General features: G+C 38.8%; 1 long non-coding RNA gene across 2 annotated transcripts in view; it reads right to left on the reverse strand.

Annotated features, from left to right (window-relative positions):
- The window catches only part of LOC125634621 (uncharacterized), a 91,076-nt gene extending 85,694 nt beyond the window's left edge, over positions 1-5,382 (reverse strand). For both annotated transcript variants that reach the window (XR_007355976.2, XR_012667414.1), the window contains exon 1: positions 5,232-5,382. This is a non-coding gene — a long non-coding RNA (uncharacterized LOC125634621). The remainder of the gene's footprint in view (positions 1-5,231) is intronic.
- Between the last annotated feature and the right edge of the window lie 3,047 nt (positions 5,383-8,429).

Raw genomic sequence — 8,429 nt, forward strand, 5'->3', positions numbered from 1 at the left:
ATTTTACCTAGAATAGTGCCTGCAGTTTTGGTATCCACATTTTAAAAGAGATGTGAAAAAAATTGGAAAGAGTGCAGAAAAGAGCCACTGTGATGATTGGAGGCCTGGAAAAAAAGTCAGTAAGAGATGGAAAGAGCTCCATCTGTTTAGCTTATTAACAGAAGACTAAGAATTGACTTGGTGATGGTGGACATTAAATAGCTTCACAAGGAGAAAATACCAGGTACTAAAGAGCTCTTTAAATCAAAAGAAGAAAGGCATAACAAGAGCCAACATCTGGAAGTTAAAGCCAGGCAAACTCAAGTGAGACAGGCACACATTTAACAGTAAGCGGGATTAATCATTGGAATAAGCTACCAAGAGAAGTGTTGGCTTCTCCACTCCTGGAAGTCTTCAACTCCAGAGCAGATGGCTTTCTGGAAGCTATGCTTCAGCCGAACACAAGTTATTGGTCCCTATAAATGAATAACTGTATTATGTAGGAAGTTAGACTAGATGATCTATGGAAAGCCGTGTCTAATTTGCCGTCAAGTATTCTATTGCTGCCTGTTCTGCATGTTGTCCGTTTAGGGGCATCAAATAATGCCACAGATGCCCCCCCTCCCCGCTACATTTTTGAGGAATGGAGGTCAATAATTGGCCTGAACCCTTTCTCTTATGCTCCAGGAGAAAGAAACACACTCTTGCTGCAGTCACTAAGCAAGGACTAAGAGGCAGATAGTATTTTGAAGGTTAGCATGCAAAAAGCTGCAGCATTGCTCATCATTTCCACCCAAGGAGTCGGGGGGTGCAGGGGGCGGGGAGTCTCAAAGAGAGGTTTGGATCAGCTAAATGTAAAGGATCTATAAGCTAGCTATTCCTCACAGAAGTAAGAAAATAAGTTTATATGGATTCTATCTATAGGCAGATAGGAAAATGAAAGTAGACTGTACTGGGTTCATTAGGAAGTTATAAGTTAATAAATATATAGGCATTTTGAGTCCCAAATCATCCAGCTAAAGAATCTTTGCAGCCCATGGAGCTTTCTCAGAGTATGAGAAGCAAGCCTAGTATAACTGACTTTCAGATCCTGGTGTCTCTGATCCCACATGATCCCAAACCCATGTAGTGTGTTGTATACTAGAGCTGGGTAAATTTTTAGCTTTCGTGTTGTTTATTCTGATTTTTTTTCCAGACACAAAGTAATCAAACTGACTTTAGATAAGATATGAAGAAGCAGAGAGATTTTTATTACTGACGTCGCTGTAGCTTATGCTTAGGGCTGCGTGTCTGTCACGGCGGAAAGGGAAGTCACAGATTCTGTGACTTTCTGCGACCTCTGTGACTTCTGCAGCGGCCAGTGCAGATGTAGATATGATCCCTATGAAAAGTAAGGTTTTTTTTTTCTTTTCAAAATAAGAAACCATGTAAAGCACTTTAAAAAAACATACACTGCTAATTTATCCTGACCATCGAGATAATAAATAGCTTTTGCTGGTACAGTGCAGTAGTTAAGTTAGCAAACCAGTTTGTGTTATAAAAGTTTTATTTACTTACCCATAATTTTTTTGAATTCTCATTTTAGGGCTCAAATTTCCCATGTTTAGTCTAATTTTTCAAGTTATTTTTATAATATTTGAATATATTTTTTCAGTTTATCTAGAACAAAGAAAGCACAAAAAATACCAATTTCCCAATGTAGTGAATTCTGGCCGCTTCTATTTCATATAGATAACTCAAAGAAAAAAAAAAGCAGCCCATTTCGTTACCTTTTCTTCTCTGCCTAGTTGTATTTTTGTTTAATAAACATATTTTTGTGTCTTTTAAAAATATCTTATTCTAATGTTTCCTCTTATATTTTTCTCTAACCCTTTGTCTCTTTTTTCAAGACTTTTTGGATAAGGTTTGATTAAAATGGACATCTAACGTTACAGTCTTAAATCCATACTTAGGTATCTAAATAGGCAGCCTAGTTTTTAAAAGTTAAACATTCTGCGGCTTCTATTAAACTTGAATGGCAGCTTCTGGATGCTCAACGCTTTTGAAAAATCAAGCCACCTTTATTTAGATCCTCAGTATGGACTTAGGAGCATCAGCTTTAGGCAAGCAGGGGGAGGTATACATGGGAGTTAAGGCTTCGATTTTCAGACAGACTTGGATTTAGGTGCCTTTAAGAACTTTGAGATTCCCAGCTGAGGGGCCCAACTCTCTCAGTGGGAGCTCAGCGCTAGAGTCACAGAGAGACTTAGGCGTTGTGATACTGAGCATTGCAACATCTACTTTTAGGTGCCTAGAAACACTGCACTCTGTAAAGCCTGATACACACTTAGGGTCCCTTTACAATGAATGGGGAGAGATAGGTGCCTTAGACTGCAATTCACAAAAGACATGAAGCTAGGCAGGGATTCACCTAAGCTAGCCAATGGGAGATGCTGATGAGAGGAGTGTGCCTAAACCCCATCCCTCTCTCAGATAGTGTTCGCTGCTAGCAATTCACAGCTGAGAACCTCTCTCCTGGAGTCAGGTGCCTCAGGTTCCGAGGACATTTCTTGTGTGAATGAGTTAGGCTTCTGCCTCAGTCCATACAAATTGGAAGCAATCGGGGTGATCTTTTAACTCAGTGGTTCGAGCAGTCACCTAAGATGTGAGAGACCCAGATTCATTTCCCCCTCTCTGCCAGGAGCAGAAAAGGTGTGAACAAGGGCTGTCCTGCTCAGCTCTAACCACTGAGCTACAGGATATTCTGATGTAGAGATCCCCCAGTTTCGCCTGTTGAAGCTGTTCCACTGTGGCTAAACAATTGGAGTAATTTGAACAGGGGTACTGGACCTTGAGTTGTCGTGCCTTGATGCACGAATCACCAAGCTAAAGAGGCATTCTCTGACTTGATCTACCTCTGGCCCAATGACTCTTTAATTATAAATAATTAATAATAACAATTAAATCATCATTGGGCCCAAGCAAGTGCAAGAATGATTCTTATAGCTTAGCAGTTAGGGCACCCACTGAAGAGGTGGGTGATGCCTGTTCAAATCCTTTCTCAGCCAGGGGGAAGGGACCTGAAACCCAGACTCCCACATCCCAGCTAAGTGCTCCAACCACTGACCAAAAAATTATAAGGTGAGCATCAATGAACTCCAGATCAAAGACCCCCAAACTTTGTAAAGGATGGACTAAAATTTTCATGGGCGGGCTTGTTCTGAACAGAAGCATTTATGAACTTGTGACCACAAGAGACCTTCTTTTGGTTTCTTAAAAGGAATCACCTGCCAAGCCCATGATACATAATACATTTTACATTATCTCATTCACTTATTTATATCCTAGTGGGCTATGTTGTTAGGTTTCACCAAACACCTAGAAAAGGTAATATTAGAATACTAGACATTAGAGCCCATTAGGCCTCCTAGTCTATTCTCCTGCTATTGTGTGACTTCTCTGAAGAAGTCACACAATATTCTTGAGGGCTTTGTATAACCCAGTTTTAAGTGAGCTTAGAGATGCATCTCTGCCACTGTTCTTGCTAGGCTATTATATAGTCAAATAAATCTCATTGTCACAAATCTTCTCTTAGTATTCATTCATCATTATTCTTGGCTTAATTTCAGACCATTATTCTTAGTTCTCCCTTTATCTACCATCCTAAACATATTCTACTGAGGGATTTTTTGTAAGGTTTGAATATTCATGAAAATATCTTTGAAATATTTGACGAACAAAGAGGAAAATACATTAACCTTCGAAATAATTTATGTGCTTCCTAGGTTACTGATTTATTAAGACACTTTCTGCACCTGTTCCAGTCATTAGTGATACGTTGTTCCATAGTAAGCATTCACTCGATCTTAGTTAAATGGGTTAATGCATTTATCTATTCCCCTCCATGACAAGTTCCCCATGACAAACACAGTGCTTGCCCTTTCTGGGTCAAATAGTTCAGACTCCTTGGCTGAAGGGGTAATGAAGGGAAACAGAAAGGAGGAGTCTGGAAAGATTTCAGAAGACACTTTCTGAATTAAGCAATCTTCCTTGACTCCTTAGCATTGCTGGCCACCATTTTATTTGTACTCTTCTCAAGCAATCCCACTGTAATCAATGTCTTTTCCTACTATATCCAGGGTGAAAACAGAGAAGATTGCATTTATCCCTACTCAACCTGGATCAACAGCCAGGGAAGTGACCAATATAAACTAGTTCCAATTATTTTACCCACAAATTAGAAAACTCCACACAGTCAACTCTTCTTCTGGTAAATACAGCTTGAGTTTACTAAGCTGTCCGCTGCCTGGAAGTAATCTGCTGATCAGCTATGGAGAAAGAAAAAATGTGGTCTTTGGGTAAAATTCTCAAAACATCCAAAGGAACATAGGCATCTAAATCCCATTTTCAAAAGTGCCTAAGTGATTTAGGTACCAAGTTCCCACTGAAAGGCTTGACAGTCCTTTAGGTGTTTTTGAAAATTTTAGCTCTTGTCTCCAGTAATAGAAAGGTGTTATGAAAACTCAGGAAATACAGAGCCCAGAGAAGCATATGTATTTATAAATTTATTCCAATATTACATCTGGACGAATCAGTTATAATGGTGCCCTTTCTCTTCCTTTTCACAGCAGGGTTCAGGACCACTAGAAAGAGTGAATAATTTGTAATTAATAATTGATTCAGAGAATTTTGTAATTTTTGTTGTTTGCAAATTGTTTGAGAAAAATGCAACTTTCCCAAATGTATTCATTATTTACCAAACACAATTAATCTTTTAATGTGTAGCTTGTTCACAACCAGTTCCTGGCGAATAGTTTGACTGGACTCTGTTTCCTGGCTGTAATTAGGATAACTCTTAGAAATGAATTTCCAGAGCAATTGCTAATGATTGCAAACACAAAAATGTCACGAATGAATATTCTACAATATTAACTTTAAAGTTTTCCACATCTTGGGTGGGTGCTCTAATCACCAGCTTATATTCCTGTTCATGCTTGTGCTTTCTCTCTCTCTCTGGCCCCAATGATTCTTTAAGAGAGGCACTTAAAAGCCAGGTGTTGTGACACTCAGCACCACAGTACCCAACTCCTTTTGTACATTTAGGCATAAGTGACTTGCCCAAGTTGACACAGAAAGTCTGTGATAGAGTCAGGAATTGAACCCAGGTCTCCTAAGTCTCAGTTCAGGGCCTTAACAAAAGGGCTTCTTTCTTTCCCCTCCAAAACCAAATATTTGTTTGGATATTTACGCAGAAACATTTTTGCAGCACTCACCCAACTCCAAGGGTGTGCATTCACTTTGCTTCTTCAATCTCTTCTTTACGGCTGATATTGAACACGCCACTAACACTCTACTGACAGGAGTCTGCTTCCAATTTCAAGAAGGCAAATTCTTCAGTCTCTCATGCCTGAAGGCAAAAGCTAAAATCACTGAACAGCTTATTTAAGAACTACTTTTTGCTGAGGCAGCTCCTTTTGTTTTCCATTCAAAGCAGGAACTCAGGAAATGGTATTGTAACTCATTTTAATATAACAACAATGAACTTTGGTCTCCTTCTCAGTGAAAAAAAAATACCGCTTATGACTAATTTCCAGCTGGAGGGGTTTATGCTGAACCTCATGTTTTTCTTCTGCAATCAAAAGCCTCTAGTGGTGTCACATTTTACCTTTCATGGCAATGTAATTTTATATGAGACACTGTAAGTGATGTTGAAATTATACGCGGAATTAGCAAACTACATAGCACATTTCTCAAGCTTATAAAAATGTGTGGAAAGTCAATGAACTTCCTAAAAACACTAATCTTGGGGTATACCACATGGTTGTCCTGACCACTTTGCCATATGATCCTGGACAGGTGTCAATCCTGGAAGATTATTCAGTTTCATAGGTTTTGCCTGAGAAAGCTTCTCAACAGCAACTGATATCTGACTGCTTCCAGTTTCAAAGTTCTTAATCAATCAAAGCTATTGTATACTGAAACTGCCCGTCTTTCAGGGGGTTCAGATAGGCTGAGCATAATGTTCAAGAGCCTCCTGAATGTCTGTCAAAGAAGGTCTTTGACAGTCAACAATTTGAGAGTTCCTAAGAGGTCAGGGCCAATGAGTCAGCAGGAGATGTAGGGACATGCCTGTGGACAAGTGACTCCAAGAGCTTTTCCATGCCTACGTGCTGTGAGCTTGTGTTTGGGACAAAGGGTGCACAAGCCACATGGCAAAAGAGAAAAAAGGAAGCTGTATCTTCTCCATTTTCTCTTCAGTCCTGCTTCTCACTTCTGGAGTAACTTATCTACAAACTGAAGCTTTGAACAAAGGACTGATAAAGCCATCCAAGCTTTGGATGTGTTCCAGAGGGATTTTACAAGCCAGCCAACTCAACAATGCTGCTAAGAACCTCATATATGGACTCCAAAGTCATATGTAATTATCTGATCACTTTGACCATTTAACAACTCTCTTCTCTTTCTTTTTGTTTATATAAACCTTTGGTTTAAGACACTAAAGGTTTGGCTGGCAGCAAGGTATTTTGGATAAGATCCAAATGAGTATTGATCTGGTAATGTGGCTGGCCCTTTGGGGGTCAGAAGAACATTTTGTTTTGTGAATAGAGTTTTAAATAACTTCTCACTTTACTGACTGTGAGAGAGAGACTGGAATTTAATGAAAGGGACTGTGTGGCTTCTTTTTTCAGCTTCTTGATAATGAGTGTGGGGGACCAGGAACAAAGTTTCTGACTGGTTGGAGAATCTGACAGTGTTTATCCAGCCTTCCCTGCCCTTGGCATTTTCACTGTGGGCTATGCTACGCACCTCCGATCAAAACTTATTTACCCCATGACTCTTACATGTGTATAAATGTCTGTTTGTGTTTGTGTGCATGGGTACACTTACAAGTGGATGGGTGTGAGTGCATTTGTCATATTAAAAATAAGATAGAACCACTGAGAGTTGGATAAATAATATGAGACCTTTGGACATGCTAGTTGACTGATATTTCAAATGGTTATAAATGAATGCACTTGTAAGCAACTGCAGGATCTTAGAAGAAAAGACAGACCTCAAAATAATAGTTAGGATGTATCATTCTCTCACAACTAGAAGGCCATCAGGAAAGCTTTTTAAAAAAACCAAGCACATGAGCAGTGAAGTACGGAAAAAGTATTATGTACAGACAAACACATTGGCAACGTGTTATTCTAAAAGCAGTGAAGGTCGCAGAAGAACATAATGTAAGTAAAAAGAAAAGAAGTACTTGTGGCACCTTAGAGACTAACAAATTTATTTGAGCATACGCTTTCGTGAGCTACAGCTCACTTCATCGGAAGCTTATGCTCAAATAAATCGGTTCGTTTCTAAAGTGCCACAAGTCCTCCTTTTCTTTTTGCGGATACAGACTAACATGGCTGCTACTCTGAAACCTGTCATAATGTAAGTAATTGTCTTTGCACACAATTGTATTTAAGAGTGCATGTTCATGTAGATATGCTGCATATACTTAACCAAGAACAGAAGGCTTTCACATCTTAAATAAATTCATTGCAAAGAACAGCTGCTTGTTATAGTTTCTGCCTCAAAACTGAAGCTGTATGTCATTGAAAAATGTCTATCCATTTCTTTCCTTCCAACCTTGATAGATAAACTTGTTTGGTTTTTAGTTCAAAGACGTTTCATTGACAAAAAAACAATTCTTTCTCATATCAAAATGAAACAAATACCCTGAAAGTCTGAACATTGAATACATTTTGCCTCTGTATTACTCTACAATGGATAGAAATGTTGAATATGGTTTAAGGTTAAATTTCTCCTTATTTCTGTACATGTAGATTAGTCATGGAAGCAGTGCCTTCCCTTAGATGTAGGTGCAATATTTCCATGCTGTCTGGAAAGAACAATTGGAAAATCTCAGTTATACAGTCCAAGAAGAGCTGCACCTTTCTTCTTGCCTCGTGTTGGACTACTGTGTCCAGTTCTGGTGTCCATAGTTCAGTTTTGGTAAATTGGAGAGGTTTCAGAGAAGATCCTGAAGAATGGATAAAGAACTGGAAAACATGCCTTACAGTGAGAGACTCAGGGAACATCAACTCAATCTGTTTAATTTAACAAAGAGAAGATTAAGGGTGATTTTTCATCACAGGTGATAACTAACTAGAAAGAAAAGAAATTTGATAATAGAGTCTTCAATCTAGGAGACAAAGCTATAACAAGATACAATGGCTGGAAGTTAAAGCTAGACAAGTAAGCCAGAAATAAAGTTCAAATTTTTAACAGTGAGGGTAAATAAGCACTGGAACAATTTACCAAGGGTCAAGATGGATTCTCTATCACTAGACATTTTTAAACCAAGATTGGATGTTTCTCTAAAAGATATGTTCTATTTCAAACAGGAATTTATTCAGGGAAGTTCTATGGACTAGGGTCAGACTAGTTCATCACAATGGCTTTATAATCTATGAACAGTGTTATCATGGGTTTCA

This window comes from Caretta caretta, chromosome 3, assembly GCF_965140235.1.
Source record: "Caretta caretta isolate rCarCar2 chromosome 3, rCarCar1.hap1, whole genome shotgun sequence".
Classification (NCBI taxonomy): Eukaryota; Metazoa; Chordata; order Testudines; family Cheloniidae; genus Caretta; species Caretta caretta.